Source organism: Quercus suber, unplaced genomic scaffold, assembly GCF_002906115.3.
Source record: "Quercus suber isolate HL8 unplaced genomic scaffold, Cork oak 2.0 scaffold_365, whole genome shotgun sequence".
In the NCBI taxonomy this organism is placed as follows: Eukaryota; Viridiplantae; Streptophyta; class Magnoliopsida; order Fagales; family Fagaceae; genus Quercus; species Quercus suber.
The window spans coordinates 668,079-686,844 of NW_027069817.1; positions in this window are offsets into that span (position 1 = coordinate 668,079).

Genomic DNA, 18,766 nt, shown 5'->3' on the forward strand with positions numbered 1-18,766 from the left:
TAAATTGAATCAGAATTTCCAATTTCCTAGAAAACCCACCCAAGAAAATCCACAGATACAGGGGGTGTTTGGTAGAGTAATTTGAAAATTGTTGTTTATTATTTTTTGAAATACGTGTGGGTAAAAAAGTGTGTTGAAATGCGTGAAATGCTGTTTAAAAACTAAAAAATGTTGTTTAAAATGGCAAACCAAACGGGGCCACAACATTCAAGGGCTAGAATCTTAAAATATAAAACAAGACACAGAATAACATTAACAATGGAAAAGCAATGCAATGCAATACCCAAAAAAGATAGCATTTCTCAAATGGGCTTCATGAAATTCCATATTCTCTCTCTTCAATGTGCACGCACACCCAACTTTCAGAATTAGGGCTTATCAACCTGGTTGTGGATTGGAGTGGATGTTTTAACTAGGGGTGTCAATGTTCGAACCAACCCGCGAACACGACACGAACCCGACACGGGTTTTTTCGGGTTAGGGTTAGGCCTTAATGGGTTTGGGTCATAAACAGGTCGACCCGAAAGTAACACGATAAGAAACGGGTCATAAACGGGTTAACCCGCGTAACCCACAATAGACATGTTTGACATGTCAATTATTTGTATCAACTCAAAATAACTCACTTAACACAAACCGTTTAACTCATATAACAAATAAATATTTATTTTATTTTAGATTTGTCAAATACCTTTTATATCGAACATATATTTTAAATTTAAAAAGAAAAGTAAGTAATTATAAAAATTTACAAGGGATATAATTTGAAATTGAAACTTTACAGACCTTAGAATTACTAATACTTTTTTTTTTTGGTGGCATAGAACTTACACGAATGAAATTGGATGAGCTTGTGGAAGATGTTATGAATTTGGACATCTAAAATTTTGCAAGCATGTAGAATATAATAAGAACATGTAATCCAACAATTAAATTTTCAAAATTCATACTTAATATAAAAATATATGATAAGTTTGTAAAGTTACTCTCCTTTATTCAGTTTATGGGAGCCTTCTTTTCTTTTCTTTTTTTTATTAAAATATAGAAAGGGGACGTAAAATTTGAGTAACGTTATAAGTACAATAATAGTGAATCTCACTAATAAAATTCATAATAATAGGATCTACTATTTGTCTTAAATAAGAGATCAAAAGAATATGTCACTATTCAATCTTGGAATATTGCGTAATTTTTCAAATATAAAACCTTAGATATTCTAACTAAGTTCACCTATGTGAATTACAATTTTTTTTTTTTAAAAAAAAAAATCAATAAAATTTTGCAAGCATGTAGAATATAATAAGAACATGTAATCCAACAATTAAATTTTCAAAATTCATACTTAATATAAAAATATATGATAAGTTTGTAAAGTTACTCTCCTTTATTCAGTTTATGGGAGCCTTCTTTTCTTTTCTTTTTTTTATTAAAATATAGAAAGGGGACGTAAAATTTGAGTAACGTTATAAGTACAATAATAGTGAATCTCACTAATAAAATTCATAATAATAGGATCTACTATTTGTCTTAAATAAGAGATCAAAAGAATATGTCACTATTCAATCTTGGAATATTGCGTAATTTTTCAAATATAAAACCTTAGATATTCTAACTAAGTTCACCTATGTGAATTACAATTTTTTTTAAAAAAAAAAAAAATCACTCCTATCCAAAAAATAAAGAGATTTACTCATATGATTGTATTGACCAAAACAATTAAATCAATATTATTTTTTAATGACAATTAAATTCAACCATATGGCTCATTGATGTGGGTTCCAATTAGCTCAACTGGTAAAGTCTTTGATGGTTGTATAAAAGATTTGAGGTTCAATCATCGCCTACACCAAAATTGATTAGTGTCTTAGTCTAATAATAAACAGCTATTATCAAGAGCGGACATCATAGGTTGAAACTCTCTCTCAATATATATATATATATATATATATGTGGCTCATTGAAAAATAAAAATAAAAAATACCACATGGGTGAATTTAATTGGGGACTTCACGTACAACACCTTAATAACTATACTTAAGTTATTGGATTGACTGATACATGAAATCAATGTTATCTTTTTAAGGACAATTAAATTCAAACATATAGTTTTTTTTTTTTTTTTTGTATGGGAAATACTGTAAACTTTTATTAAACCATAGAAAAACTATTTACATCTTGTAGAAGAGCTTGTACAATGAAACAAGGATCCTCTTCTAACCAAATTCAAAAGTCATCTATGCCTTGGGCATATTTTGCTAATAATTGAGCCAGCTTATTTCCTTGCATACGAACATGGGAGAACTCAACCTGTCGAAACTCCTTAAAAGCTGATAAGGAGTTGTATACGATGGCAGCCACAAACAAGGGAGGAGCAGAGAGTTCCTTTAAAGCATTGGTCACTAGCAGAGAATCACTTTCGAGAATAAAGTCTTAAATGAGGAGGTCTTTCGCAAATTGTAGTCCAGTCTCCACAGCCTTCGTTTCTACTTCTACAACTTTAAGAGGGGCCCAAATCTTCTTACTAAGAGCACCAATAGTGTTACCATCCACATCTCGAGCCAAGACACACACACACACACCAGCAACTTTTTGTGAAGCAAACACAGCCCCATTAATATTAATTTTGAACTTATTCCATGGTGGTGGCTTCCAGAACGCAGGCTGAACATTATGTGGCTTTTTAGGGTCTTTAACACATGCCTGATACTCAGCTAGGTACTCCAAAGCATCATTAACAATCTTATTTGTGCTTTTCTTCACACCTCCAGTTCGAACTTCATTTCGAGTTGTCTATAGAGCCCATGCCACAATGACCAATCTTTCTATCTGCAAGGCGTTCCAATTTGCCTCAAAGACTCCATACCATAACATATCCATGAAAGAGTGGAACTGGATGTTTGTATGAGTTAGGAAGATCTAGAACAGGGCCCAAGCTTCGCGCACCCATTCACACTCCCAAAACAGATGACTAGACGTCTCTAAACCTAATTGGCAAATCTCACAAGTACCTTCAACAAACACTTTCCTCCTTACTAAGTTTTCTTTGGTGGGAAGAATATCTTTGCATGCCCTCTAAGCAAAGTGACGGACCTTGTGAGGGGTGTTAATCTTCCACAGGAGCTTCCAAAATTTCCTTTGTCTACTATCATTTGAAGTAGCCCCATCCATACTTTCAGAGGCCAAGTCCATCGCAATTTTATAGGCACTTCAAACACTGAACCTGCTATTATTTGTTTAAGCCCATTCATGCTTATCTTCAGGTAGCTTAGAGCTTAGGGCAATGTTAAAAATCTCATCAGCTTTATGTGGAAGGAAAATGCTTCAGACAAGCTCTATTCTCCATGTCCTAGAATTTGGTTCAATTAACTCCCTAACCCGAGCCTCCATAGGTAGACCAACAGGGGGGAGACTACCTTATACGTGGAGGGAGTGGGGATCCACTTGTCCATCCAAATCCGGATGCTGTCACCATTGCCTACCTGCCACCGTATTCCTATTTTTACTATATTCTGCCCAACCATAATGCTCCTCCAAGAAAACGAAGGGTTTGCACCCAAACTAGCTTGAAGAAAGTCACATCTAGGGAAATACTTAGCCTTGAAAACTTGATATAGCAGTGAATCTCCACCCAGTTGTAACCTCCAACCTTGTTTTGCTAACAAAGCAACGTTGAACTGCTTTAGTTGTTTAAACCCCATACCACCTTGAGATTTGGGGTGCAAAGTTTGTCTCAACTAATCCAGACAATCTTCCTCTCCTCCTTCTATTGCCCCTACCAAAAATTCCTCATAAGGCTAGTCATTTCCTCATAAAGTGAATCTGGGATCTTGAAATAACTCATAGCATATGTCGGAATTGCCTAAGCCACCGCTTTAATCAAAATTTCCTTCCTTGCTTTTGAAAGTAGTTTTTTCTTCCAACCAACCAGTTTTTTGGCCAGTTTTTCCTTGATCTCCTTGAAAGAGTTCTTATTCTTCCCCACCAGAGAAGGCAAACCCAAATATTTTTCATGTTGCTTTATAACTTGTGCCCCATATCTAGCCTTTATCTTTTCTTGGACTTCTTTAGCTGTATTATTGCTAAAATAGAGCGAAGTCTTCGCCTTATTTAATTGTTGCCCTGACGCTTCTTTATAGACCTTCAGAATTCTCTAGAGTGCATCATATTCACCAATGGTAGTTTGGCAAAAAATAACACTATCATCTGCAAAAAATAGGTGAGATAGACAAGGACCATTTCTGCATACAGAGATGCCTTCCATGGACCCATTGGCAACAACTTTCTTAATCAAGGTTGATAAACCCTCAACACAAAGAAGGAAGCCATAAGGAAAAAGTGGATCACCTTGTCTAAGACCTCTCGTTGGGGAGATGTGGCCTTTGGGCTTACCATTGATTCTGATAGAGTAAGTCACAGAGGAGACACATTACAGCATAAGATTCTGTCATCTTAGATGAAAACCCAATTTCTCCATAATTTTATCCAAACACACCCATTTCACCCTATCATAAACTTTGCTCATGTCTAGTTTTAGACCCATCTTCCCCTTCTACCCCGTTTTCCTTTGGCTGATATGATGCATTGTTTCAAAAACAACTAATATATTGTCAGTGATGAGTCTGCCATTGACAAAAGCACTTAGAGTATCACTAATGATAGCTGGGATAATTTTCTTCAACCTGTTAGCAAGAGTCTTGGCAACCATTTTATACACCATATTACATAAACTGATATGTCTATATTTAGTTACTCTCTAAGGCCTATTTACTTTAAGGATTAAAACAATTTGAGTTTCATTGAAATTAGGAGGAATAACACCAAAATTAAGGAAATCAAGGATAGTTTTAGTTACTACATTACTCACAGTCAGCCAAAAATGTTGGTAGAACAGGGGTGGCATGCCATCAGGTCCTAGGACTTTTAGAGGGTACATCTGCTTCAGTGCTTGGAAGACCTCACTAGGTTGAAACTCCTTTATCAATTGATCATTCATGTGCCTAGACACTTTCGATTAGACTACTTCCAAAATCTCATTGAAGTCTGTGGGGTTGGTTGAGGAGAAAAGTTTTGAATAATACACCACAAGTACCTTCTCAATTTCAATTTCGGCCTCCTCTTCTTGCCAAACATCATTTGAATCCAGAATCCCTTCAATTAAGTTTTTTTGTAAACGAGAAGATGCCTTTGCATGGAAGAAGCTTGTATTGCGATCCCCTTCTTTAAACCAGTCTACTCGAGATCTTTGTTTCCACATGATAGCCTCTTTCTCAAGCCAAGAATTGAGCTCCACTCTGGTCTCCCTCATATTTTTTATTACATCTGAACTAGTTGGCTGCATCTCTAAACATTCCAAGAGCTTTTGAAGCTGACCTATTTCCTTTCCCACGTGCCTAAACTCATCCCGATTCCATGCCTGTAATCTATTCTTGCATGAATTCAAACACGACAACAAGGGATGTGAAGAAGCAACCACCAATCCCTCATTCCATGCTTTTAACACAATTTCCTCACACTTGGAGTCTTTCAACCACATGGACTCAAATCTAAAACACCTTATAGATTTAGCCCGTTTCCTTTCAGCCACCATCTATAGAATCAGAGGACAATAATCCGATGTAGATGAGGACTTATGTAATAGCTTTGCCGAAGGAAACTTTGAAGCCCAGTCTGAACTCACCAATGATCTATCTAGTCTTTCTCTTATCTGATAACCATCACTTCTTTGATAGATCCAAGTGAATTTAGGCCCAATATACTCCACCTCATTAAGCCCACAAGAATTAATAACATTATTGAAGCGGGCCATTTGTTGTTTGGGCCATGAAGCACCACCTTCGTTTTCTAAAGCCCTCCTAATTTCATTAAAATCCCCAATAATTAACCAAGGCAAGGGAGACACACCAGAGAGAGAAGTGAGGAGTTGCCATGATTCCACCCTTCTTGAAGTATCCAAATTGCCATAAAACCCTGTCATATGCCATTTTGTGGAAGTACTTTCCTCGTTAACAATACCATCAATATGGGACAAAGAAGAGCTCAGGATCTACATCTTATTTTATGAATTCCAAAATAAAATGTCAGTCCACCACTTGAACCATCACTAGGAACTACATGACTCTCTTTAAAACCACACCAATCTCTAATCACCTTCATCCAATCTACATCTGACTTTGTTTCCATTAAGAAAACAATTTTGGGCTTCTCTAACCTAATAACCTTCTTCAAGACACTAACTGTCTGAGGGTTCCCAAGCCCTCAACAGTTCTAGCTTAAGAGATTCATTAGGCTCGGTGGGGTTGCTTAGCAACCTCCGCTGCTCCTAAATGTGTAGCAAAGAGAGAACTCAGGATTTTAGTCTCCTCTTTTAATTTCATCTTCTTTTCCTTTTCGTTCACATCTCCATCCAGATTGTTCACTGTAGAGTTCTTCCTTTTAGGCCCTAAATCAGTCTCACCCATGTCATAATCTCTAGCAATAGTCTAGTACCCTTTTTCGTTTCTTTGTTAGCATCTTGTCCACATATATCTTTCCTTCCCTCTGTCAACATCCCCTCGCCTATCTCTTTTGGTTTTTTTGGGCTTTTATTCTTATCCTTTGGTTCAGCCCAACCCATTGTGAAGCTCACACTACCTACTCCATTGACTTTGAAATTGGACACATGATTGTCTTCTAGCTCTAGACACTTACCCACATTTTCTACGTTCAAAACAACACTACCACTGTTATACAGTTTAGTGCCGCCCCCCTTAATCTCCTTAATGATCTCGGTGACAACAGGATCAAATACATTCCCAACATTCAAAATCTCCTTATCAATATCCTTTATCAGTGCCTCAAAATCCATACCTGTTTCTATTCAAAATTGAGTTTCCATTGATCTCAGGATCACATAGATTTGAATTTGTGAACACCGAAGAACTCACCCTCAGCACCACTATACTTCCTTGCCTTTCCAACATCATCTCCACCATTCCACCCTCCCTTGTCAACCATGGATAAGTATCATGTTTCACCTATTAAGTCCTACTCTCTGACTACCCAGCCCTAGACGAAGTTTGTGACCCTTTCTGTTCATAACCCTTAACCTTATTGTATTGACGGCGCACTGGACTAAATTGGGAGGCCCGTATCCAATGCCCGTACTGTTGGTGCTCCACTGTAAGGGAACTTTTACTCTTCAGCCACACTTCGCAATCTTTGTTGTCGTGCAATAACATTCCACACCAAAAGCAAATGTTTGGCAGCCGTTCATATAGGAAAGCCACCCACCCTTCAGCCTCTTCATCAACACTAATCTTTCTTCCTTGACAAAGGGGGCAGGTAACATCAACCTTAACCCTAACCCGCATGAAGGTACCTTCTTTCATCTCTATTGGATCGTTGGACTTGATAATTGGACTGATAGTTTCGCCAGTAAACTCCAACATCTCTGGAGTCATGAACTTAAAGGGAAGATCATGAATCTAAACCCAAAAATCATAGACTTTATACTCCAACTCTTTTATAGCCTTGCTACCATTAAACCATTGTAGAATCACTAGATGTCAATCAAATGACCAAGGTTCACCCTGAAGGACCTTTTCTGCATCGACTTCTAATTCAAACTCAAAAAGTAGAATATTATTCCTAGCATTACTAACACAAAAGCTCTCCTTTGTTCTCCACAATGGTCGAAATGTACGTGCCACCGCTTCCACATTCAAAGTTCTCTTCGTAAGGAATTTCGCAGCCAACACATATTCCTCCTTGGTTAGTTTCTTCAGCAACACCACCCTCTCTCCTTCCTTCGCCAATAGAGACAGACCGTCACACTTCCTTGTTAGCTTCTCCATACCCACGCTCAAGAGTAATAACTCTTACAAGAAGGAAAACCTCAATAGAACCCTACTAGCACACGAGATGCTATAGGGAAAACTGTCTTTCTCAAGGAGAAAGGGAACTAGGGATACTACAGTCTAGGGTTAGAGAGAAACCCTAGGCCGAGAACTTTCGAACTTAGGCGTCCCATTAAGGAGAAATTTAATAAGCACCATTGCATTAAACATATAGTTCATCGATCAAAGCATCTACACAGGTAAATTTAATTGGGAACTTCAACTAAATAACTATATATAAGTTTTTCCAAATTTTCATAATAATTGAATTTGTAAGTTTTTATCAGGGACTATCATTAACATTACCTTATTATTTTCTACTAGTAATTAACCAACTCAAAAGTTGTGAAATATTTTGAGAAATTTATTGTGACTATATAGAGCTATTGCCTTAAACTTATCCCAAAACTTTGGACCAATTCTTTTTATTTCTTAAAAAAAAAAAAATGACAACCCAAAACTTCCTAGTTATATTAGAAGAGTAAATCGTATTTAAAAATATATATATATATATATTATTAGAAGAGTAATTAAATCCAAAGATATAGTTTAAATAGACCATAAATTATAGGGGTGTTGGTATGTCCTAATTTTGACAGATAATATATGTCTCTAAAATAATGTCTCCCAGTATCATTCTGAGGCCTCCCAAGTCCCTACCCCACTACCCCCAAAAAATATATTTCACAAAAAAGCTACTTAATTTAGAGACTTGAAAATGTGTGACCACTGAATAATATCTAAAAGTTTCTATAAAAAAAAAAAAAAAAAAAAAAGAAAAATATCTAAAACGTTTAAAATGATCCAATATGATTATTTACTGGTGTGAAAAAGATTTTTTTTTTCTTGGTGTGAAAAAGCATCACTAACTGTATAATTAAGAAATTTTTACGCAATTATTGCTTTCGAATAGTTTACTTATAAATAAAGTATAAAATTTTCCTTCAAATTAGTTAGTTTGAAATCTATTTTAACTATTGTGTGACGTTTTCTATGATTATCTACATGTATCTTGATTACATGATGAGTAAGTTATCTAAATTAGTTATGTGACAGTTAAATATATTATAGGGTTAAGAAAAAGCATATGATCAATTTAATTGTAATGTGAAAGGTTGAATGAATTTTCCTTTGAACCCATTTGAAAATTTCTTTATAAGCAATCTTAATTATGACATCTGAACCAAAATTTTAAACAAATTATGTACTTTCATGTTCTATGTAAACGAATGGTAGAGGGACTTACAACTCTCTCTCTCTCTCTCTCTCTCAAAAGAAACTAGAATCAAGTTGTTAAAAAAAAAAAAAAATATTGGACTATTCCCTTTTTTCTCTGCTCTCGTCTCCCTAACCTAGCTTAGGGTGGCGAGACTGTAGAACCTTTTATCTTCCATTAGGAGTGATAATCTTTCCCTCCATTGACACTGTTGATAGTAGGGCTAGTGGTCTCTTTTCTTGGGGTGGGGAGATAGCAATCTTTTCTTGTTTTTTCGCTTTGTTCAACTGTTGATCTTTGTGTAATAGAGGAAATTCTGAACGACTGGAAACGATTCTCCCTTTTGGAGGAAGAAGACAGCAATGTTACACTGGATGATGCAAACAATGATGCCAAAGAAGTGATACTAGCAGGGAAGTTTATGACAAGAAGGGCGCTGAGTATCGAGGCGGTTGGAAGAACTCTCAAGCCGCTGTGGAAAACAATTAAACGGCTTCGAAATTCGAGATGTAGGAAATCATGTACTGCTTTTTGTGTTTGATAATGAGAATGAGGCTGAAAGGGTTTTAGCAACTGAACTGTGGACTTATGATAAACATCTCATTATTTTATCTTGCTATGATGGATCCTGCCCCATTCAGAGAATTAGATTCCATACAGTCAAATTCTGGGTTTAACTCCATGGTCTCCCAGTGAACAAACTAAATGAGAGGACAACCTATGGGATAGGGAGAAGTATTGGGGAAGTATCAAGAGCCTCATAGCCCGGTGAGTTAATTGGAGGTAGCATTTTAAGAACCAGGGTAGGTATTAATGTCACGAGACCCCTTAGCAGAGGACGTAAAGTTCTTCTTGGCTATGAAAGAGAGGTTTGGGTGAATTTTAAGTATAAGAAGATCCCAAAATTTTGTTACTGGTGTGGAATGGTGTCCCACGATGCAAAGGAATGTAATGTTTGGCTATTCAATAAGGGTTCGTTGTCATTGGATCAGCAAGAATATGGTACATGGCTTTGGGCCGATCCTTTTTCAGTAGGGTAGAAGTCTTTCATGTTTATACCAGGCACAAGCGGTGATTTTGGTGGGGAAGATATCCTTGGGAAGACCGGACGTGATACTGAAGAGAGGTCATAAGGGGCGGTGCCGTCGTAGGAGGTTGTCACAAACTTGGTTGACCTCGAACCTTCCGAGGATAATCAAAATTCAGAAAATCCGGGTATTGCGGCTACTTTCAATCAAACTTCCCATGTAGGAAGTGATTAAGCAAATGGCTCCTCTAAAAGCTCCCGTTCTGGATGATGACAGTCTTCTCTTTTGCAGGGCCACATAACAGGAATGCAATAATATTTTGGAGATACTAGATGTGTATAGGAGGTGTTCTGGACAACAGATCAACGGGAATAAAACCACCATCTTCTTTAGTAAGTTTACTTCTGAAGAAGCTAGAGTGCACATCAAACAAGCCTTGGGGGTGTTGGAGATCAAGCAGTATGAGAAATATCTAGGGCTACCATCTTTTGTGGGGAGAAGAAAGAAAGCCAGTTTCAACTTTATCAAGGAGAAGATTTGGAGAAAATTGCAAGGATGGGAGGAAAATTACTCTTACAGGCCGGGAGAGAGATCTTGATCAAAGTAGTAGTGCAAGCAATACCCACTTACACCATGAGTTGCTTCAAACTTCCCCTTGGTCTTTGCAATGAATTGGAGAGTCTAATAAGAAAATTTTGGTGGGGTCAACGAGGAGACAGGCGCAAGATTCATTGGGTAAAATGGGAGACTCTTACTCAACCCAAGTTTGCAGGGGGCATGGGGTTTAAAGATTTGGCCCTTTTTAATGTGCTTTGTTAGCCAAACAAGCTTGGCGTCTTCTTCACAATAAGGAATCGCTTTTGCATAAAGTTTTCAAAAGTAAATTTTTCCCTACTTGTTCATTTATGGAAGCCTCAGATAATTCAAGCGGCTCATATGCTTGGTGTAGTCTTTTCAAGGGTAGGGAAGTGTTGTGGAGAGGGGCTCGATGGAGAGTGGGCATTGGAGAGACCATCAAGATTTGGGATTATCTGTGGCTACCTAGCTTGGAGCACCCACGAATATTATCCCCAGTCATAGATGGTTTACAGGAAGCTACAGTAGATTGTCTCATCAACCCCACATCTAGAAGCTGGGATAAGGATATATTGTTTGGCTATTTTGCTCCCATGGAAGCTGACCTGATCTTAGAAATTCCACTCAGCCCAACCAATGTTGAGGATAACCTTATTTGGCCTCATGTACCTAACGGTGTCTATTTTGTAAAGTCCGGCTACAGGTTTCTTGCCAAAGAAAAAACAACCCCTTTGCTAGCTCATTACTCCCACAGTGAAGCCACAAGTATTTGGAGTTGTATATGGAGGCTTTCGGTTTCAAACAAAGTCAAAAACTTTCTTTGGAGGGCTTGCAGGGAAGCTCTGCCAGTCAAGAAGAATCTGGTCCGTAGAAGAGTCCTCGATGAAGACATTTGCTGCCATTGTAATATGAAGGCCAAGGATGGTTACCATGCTTTGTGGGACTGTTCTGAGCTTCCGGCCATTTGGGAAACTGACGTTATGTGGCTGTTTTACAGGTCAAAGAAGTTCTCTAATTTTTTCGAGCTTGCAAGATTCGTGTTGGAGAAAGACAAACAATTTGAGCTGTTTGCGTCGATCACGTGGACAATCTGGTCTCGACGGAACCAAATTCGAACTAGCAATAAGCCATTCCCGTTATCTCAGGTTATATCTTCAGCTAAGCAAATGCTCCAGGAGTTTATCGAGGTGCATCTAGTAGCTCTAGTGTAGGCTTCATCCACTCAATAGTCTCGGCCAAAGTGGGAGCCTCCTCCACCATCGCTCCTTAAGATTAATTTCGATGGTGCGATCTTCAAAGAAACAGAGGAAGCTGGGTTAGGAGTGGTTGTCTGGGATTCTCACGGTTTGGTGCTTGCGTCCTTGGCAGAGAAGATCAAGCTTCCATTATCCTCAAACGAAGTCGAAGCTCTAGCAGCTGTTCGAGCTATCACCCTTGCTATGGACCTCAACCTACCCTCTTTTATTGTCGAGGGAGACTCGGAGGTGGTTATTTTAGCCTTAAGAAGGGAAGAGGAATCTCTAGCATCTTTTGGTCATCTTATTTCTTCAATTAAGCACTATTTAATTTCTTGTAATTGCATTTCTTTCTCTCACACCCAGAGGACGGGGAATTCAGTCGCTCACTTTTTAGCAAAACTTGCGAAAACTATTGATGGTGTTTCTGTGTGGATGGAGGATGTTCCACCACAAGTTGCTGATGTACTTTTAACTGATTGTGGCTGATTTCAATTTGTACAATTTGGAGCCGGATTCTCAAAAAAAAAAAAAAAAAAAAAAACTAGAGTCTTTGGATTTAATTACTCTTCTAATAATATATATATATATATATTTTTAAATACGATTTACTCTTCTAATATAACTAGGAAGTTTTGGGTTGTCATTTTTTTTTTTTTAAGAAATAAAAAGAATTGGTCCAAAGTTTTGGGATAAGTTTAAGGCAATAGCTCTATATAGTCACAATAAATTTCTCAAAATATTTCACAACTTTTGAGTTGGTTAATTACTAGTAGAAAATAATAAGGTAATGTTAATGATAGTCCCTGATAAAAACTTACAAATTCAATTATTATGAAAATTTGGAAAAACTTATATATAGTTATTTAGTTGAAGTTCCCAATTAAATTTACCTGTGTAGATGCTTTGATCGATGAACTATATGTTTAATGCAATGGTGCTTATTAAATTTCTCCTTAATGGGACGCCTAAGTTCGAAAGTTCTCGGCCTAGGGTTTCTCTCTAACCCTAGACTGTAGTATCCCTAGTTCCCTTTCTCCTTGAGAAAGACAGTTTTCCCTATAGCATCTCGTGTGCTAGTAGGGTTCTATTGAGGTTTTCCTTCTTGTAAGAGTTATTACTCTTGAGCGTGGGTATGGAGAAGCTAACAAGGAAGTGTGACGGTCTGTCTCTATTGGCGAAGGAAGGAGAGAGGGTGGTGTTGCTGAAGAAACTAACCAAGGAGGAATATGTGTTGGCTGCGAAATTCCTTACGAAGAGAACTTTGAATGTGGAAGCGGTGGCACGTACATTTCGACCATTGTGGAGAACAAAGGAGAGCTTTTGTGTTAGTAATGCTAGGAATAATATTCTACTTTTTGAGTTTGAATTAGAAGTCGATGCAGAAAAGGTCCTTCAGGGTGAACCTTGGTCATTTGATTGACATCTAGTGATTCTACAATGGTTTAATGGTAGCAAGGCTATAAAAGAGTTGGAGTATAAAGTCTATGATTTTTGGGTTTAGATTCATGATCTTCCCTTTAAGTTCATGACTCCAGAGATGTTGGAGTTTACTGGCGAAACTATCAGTCCAATTATCAAGTCCAACGATCCAATAGAGATGAAAGAAGGTACCTTCATGCGGGTTAGGGTTAAGGTTGATGTTACCTGCCCCCTTTGTCAAGGAAGAAAGATTAGTGTTGATGAAGAGGCTGAAGGGTGGGTGGCTTTCCTATATGAACGGCTGCCAAACATTTGCTTTTGGTGTGGAATGTTATTGCACGACAACAAAGATTGCGAAGTGTGGCTGAAGAGTAAAAGTTCCCTTACAGTGGAGCACCAACAGTACGGGCATTGGATACGGGCCTCCCAATTTAGTCCAGTGCGCCGTCAATACAATAAGGTTAAGGGTTATGAACAGAAAGGGTCACAAACTTCGTCTAGGGCTGGGTAGTCAGAGAGTAGGACTTAATAGGTGAAACATGATACTTATCCATGGTTGACAAGGGAGGGTGGAATGGTGGAGATGATGTTGGAAAGGCAAGGAAGTATAGTGGTGCTGAGGGTGAGTTCTTCGGTGTTCACAAATTCAAATCTATGTGATCCTGAGATCAATGGAAACTCAATTTTGAATAGAAACAGGTATGGATTTTGAGGCACTGATAAAGGATATTGATAAGGAGATTTTGAATGTTGGGAATGTATTTGATCCTGTTGTCACCGAGATCATTAAGGAGATTAAGGGGGGCGGCACTAAACTGTATAACAGTGGTAGTGTTGTTTTGAACGTAGAAAATGTGGGTAAGTGTCTAGAGCTAGAAGACAATCATGTGTCCAATTTCAAAGTCAATGGAGTAGGTAGTGTGAGCTTCACAATGGGTTGGGCTGAACCAAAGGATAAGAATAAAAGCCCAAAAAAACCAAAAGAGATAGGCGAGGGGATGTTGACAGAGGGAAGGAAAGATATATGTGGACAAGATGCTAACAAAGAAACGAAAAAGGGTACTAGACTATTGCTAGAGATTATGACATGGGTGAGACTGATTTAGGGCCTAAAAGGAAGAACTCTACAGTGAACAATCTGGATGGAGATGTGAACGAAAAGGAAAAGAAGATGAAATTAAAAGAGGAGACTAAAATCCTGAGTTCTCTCTTTGCTACACATTTAGGAGCAGCGGAGGTTGCTAAGCAACCCCACCGAGCCTAATGAATCTCTTAAGCTAGAACTGTTGAGGGCTTGGGAACCCTCAGACAGTTAGTGTCTTGAAGAAGGTTATTAGGTTAGAGAAGCCCAAAATTGTTTTCTTAATGGAAACAAAGTCAGATGTAGATTGGATGAAGGTGATTAGAGATTGGTGTGGTTTTAAAGAGAGTCATGTAGTTCCTAGTGATGGTTCAAGTGGTGGACTGACATTTTATTTTGGAATTCATAAAATAAGATGTAGATCCTGAGCTCTTCTTTGTCCCATATTGATGGTATTGTTAACGAGGAAAGTACTTCNAAAAAAATGATAATGATGAGTTTGAGTTTAAGTTAGACTTGTTAGAGAGATAGAGTTTCACTCTTTGTTAAGTTTGGACTAAAAAAAAATAATTTTATTTTAAAAAAATGATAATGATATGACAAGCTCTGGAAATGTCAATAAAAAAGCAAAGGTTTAGGTTTATATATATATGTATGTATGTATGTATGTATGTATGTATAGATGTTAATAATAATAATAAAATTTTGATAATAAGAGTATAAGACTCTTAAGAGTAAGGCTGTCCAACCCACCCGGCCACCTGCCCAACTCGCCTGAGCTCAACTCACCGCCACTTGATTTGACGTCTTTGGCGGTCGGACACAGGTCTGAACTCTCTAACCCGACCCCATGCGGGTCGGTTGCCGATTTTACGTTTCAAAACCCGTGACACTCGACCCGAACCGAAACAGTCATCCTCTCCGGCGAAATATTACGAATTTTGGACCAAATTCGGCAAGTCCTTCAAGATCTAGTGACGTTCTGGTGTTCTTTAGCTCCGATCCGGCCATCCTTGGTCTTCCTTCGCTCAGATCCGGTGTTCCTCAGCGCCGATCCGGCCATCCTTGCTCAAGATCTACTCTCCTCCTTCACTCAGATTAGCTCAAATCTGGCGGTATTGGGTTAGATCTGACTTAGATCTACACAAATCCGGCTATTCTTGGTTAGATTAGGCTCCGATCTACTCAAATCAGGCGATAATTCGTTAGATCTAATCGACCTTTAACTCAGATTAATGAAGAGAGATCTTTTCCTTCGCTCGCCGTCACTCATCATTAGACTCGACTGACCCGACCGTTCGCTCCCCTGAGCCCGCGCTGACTCGACCCGTGGTCGTCGGCGATCAGTTGCGAGTCTGTCTTTGTTCCACCCGACCTGAGCGGGTTAGTTCCGGGTTGGGCACAAACCCGACCCGGACCGACCCGTGGACACCCCTACATAAGAGCACGGCAGGAGTTGCCCTTGCTTAATTACATTATTGTTTTTAAATTTTTTATTATTATTTTGGATTAATTATACTTCTACGTTTCTTTCTTTTGCCACTAACTCCAATATTTATCTTCCTCATTTATTTAATAAAGTTGATATAAAAAAAACTCTTTGTATATATTATATCCTAAAAATTAATAAACAGTAAAGTAAAAGTTGATAATTACCACTCTTCCACCATCACAGATTATTTCTCCCCATCTCCGTGGAGTGAGATTTCTTAAAACAAAAAAGTTAAAGATGATGTGGGAAACTTACTGACTTCTTTCTACTTAAAAAAAAGAAAAAGAAAAAAAAGACTTAACTAAAATTGAAAGAATTAAATGGAATTAAATCAAATTGAAAAATATAAATAAAAAATACTGATATCAAAAATTGTGGAGAGGTCAACAAAAAGTCAAAGGCTTCGGTTATATATATATATATATATAGATTATGATATTTCTAATTAATGTTTTATAGTTTCCAATAAATCGACCTATAATCAAATATATCTAAGTCATATCATTTTTCACTTTTTAGTTTTTTTTCATATGATTTTTGCAACATTTTCAATATTTCTAATATTTTTTTTAAATATATATATTATTTAAAAAAATAATAATAAATACAATATATTGACCAATATATTTCTAAATGACATTTTAAGATATTGTTATTATAGCTTTTAAATAGATACCAAGATGTCACTGGAAACACAAAATTTGAAAATTTTCATAGTGCTTGTAAATTTGTATTTATAAAATGACTGAGTACAATTCTCTGTTAATATAAATTTGTATTTATAAAATGAGTGAGTGCAATTCTCTATTTTGATTTATTTATTTTTTATTATAAAAATTCTACTATAGTATAATCTAAGTATATATGTGCGTAAAGTTTTTCCTAAAAACTTGAAACTCGGCTTTATCCTCCAAATCCCACAAGCACTTATACTTGTGGAGTGATCATCGCACCAAAAGTGCGTAGTGCTGTTTTGATTCTTTAAAAAAGAAAGATTCTCTAATTCTATCTTCTCATAATTTTAACTTTAACACAAAATTTTCTTCACGCGTTTAGGGCTTGATTTTTTAGGCAAAATTTCTTTAGAGATTTGACGGCTCCTCTATTTATAGTGGCTTCAACTTTCTATGGATAAATCCAACTTCAAATTGATCTCTTGGAGGATAACTAGTGGATTCTAATTGGCTCAGAAACAAAGAATCTCACTAAGAATTCGCTTATAAATAATTATTTCTATTTTTATTTATTTTAATAAAGATAATTATCTACAAAGAGTCCTACTAAGATTTGTTAATTGTAGATAACTATCTCTATTTTTATTATTTTAAAATAATTATCAATAAAGAATCCCACTAGGATTTGTTACTTGTAGGTAATTTATCTCTATTTTTATTATTTTAATAGAGATAATTATCCATTAATTATGAATAGAAAACTTATCTTTATTTGGTGTTCCAAATGACGACATGTGGCAGGAAAACTAATGTTATGTCAATTTAAGTGACACGAGGTATTAGTTGATTTAATTATTTAATGACACATAAATTTGGAATTTGTCCCTAACTTTTAAAATGACATATTGTATTTGGCTTAATTATTTTTTTGCTATAGTTACTATCACCAGCTTTCTTTTAAACCATGGTTTGAACCTTAATTATTTCATTCATTAATTATGGCTTAAAGAATTTTTTCTTTCCGTTCTAATTTTTCAATGGTAGTTTCTGGATTTTAGTTCTATTTTAAACTTTGGATATTTTATATAAGAAAAATAAAAAGAATCCAGCTCCATTTGGGTAGGCTGTGTTTACGTTTACGTTTTGGTAAGCTACGTTTTTGGCTGGTCAATGGCACTGTTCATGGACCAGCCAAGTGCAAATTGCGGGTGAACAATAAATTTGAGCAAAAAAAAATATTTTGCTATAGTGTTTTCAGTTTTCAATAAAATAAGCAGTATCCAAATGTACACTACATAATGAGCTGTGATTGGTAAAATATAAAGTAGAACACAAAAAGAAAAACACATTTTGTTATTGTAGTGGGAGACTCTTCTAGCTGAGATAGATAGATGATTCTAGCTATCTCCTTCATTTTATTGCATGGGATTTTCTCACTGTTTTAGATCTAATGATTTTTGTGCACATGATGCTGCCCTTGTACCTGTGTTTGTAATAGCTTTAGGCAATCCCCATCTCTAGCTAGTCTTCTCGATTGTTTTTTTTTTTTTTTTGTTAGTCAAGACTCAAGACTGAGATGGTTTTGGCCTGTTGTAAACTTTTGTGGTCAATATATTCATCTATTCGGAAAAAACAAAAGGGCCAAAAGTTTTGATGGCATGCACCAATATAATCTAAAGTAGTAAGCTAGACATCGAAAACGTATATAAAAATAAAAAAATAAAAAAAAGAAAGAAAGAAAGAAAGAAGAATCATAACTGCAGGTTAAATCTGAAATTTACCCAACCAAGAAAAAGAAATTTGAATTTTACATGGAAGATTTTATCTCTTTAGCCAAAAAGAGAAAATTTCATCGATCTGTGACCAAAAGTGCTCACACCTCTGCCAAAAAAGAAAAAGTGGTCACACTCAAAATTTAGTGTTATCAACTTATTCTCGAAAATCGCATTTCACTATTGGCCAACAATGTTCTTAATTAATGGTCATGAAACATGAGAGCTCCAACTTTTAGATCTAAGGCAAGAACTGATTCCTTACTTCATCTTTGCAATACTAATCAGATTCCAAAAACAAACTAGTAATTGCTTAAGATTGAATTTGAAAAATGTGACTAATTTTGATTGAAAAAAAATGTTAGTCAACATGCAAGGACATTTTTATAGGCTATA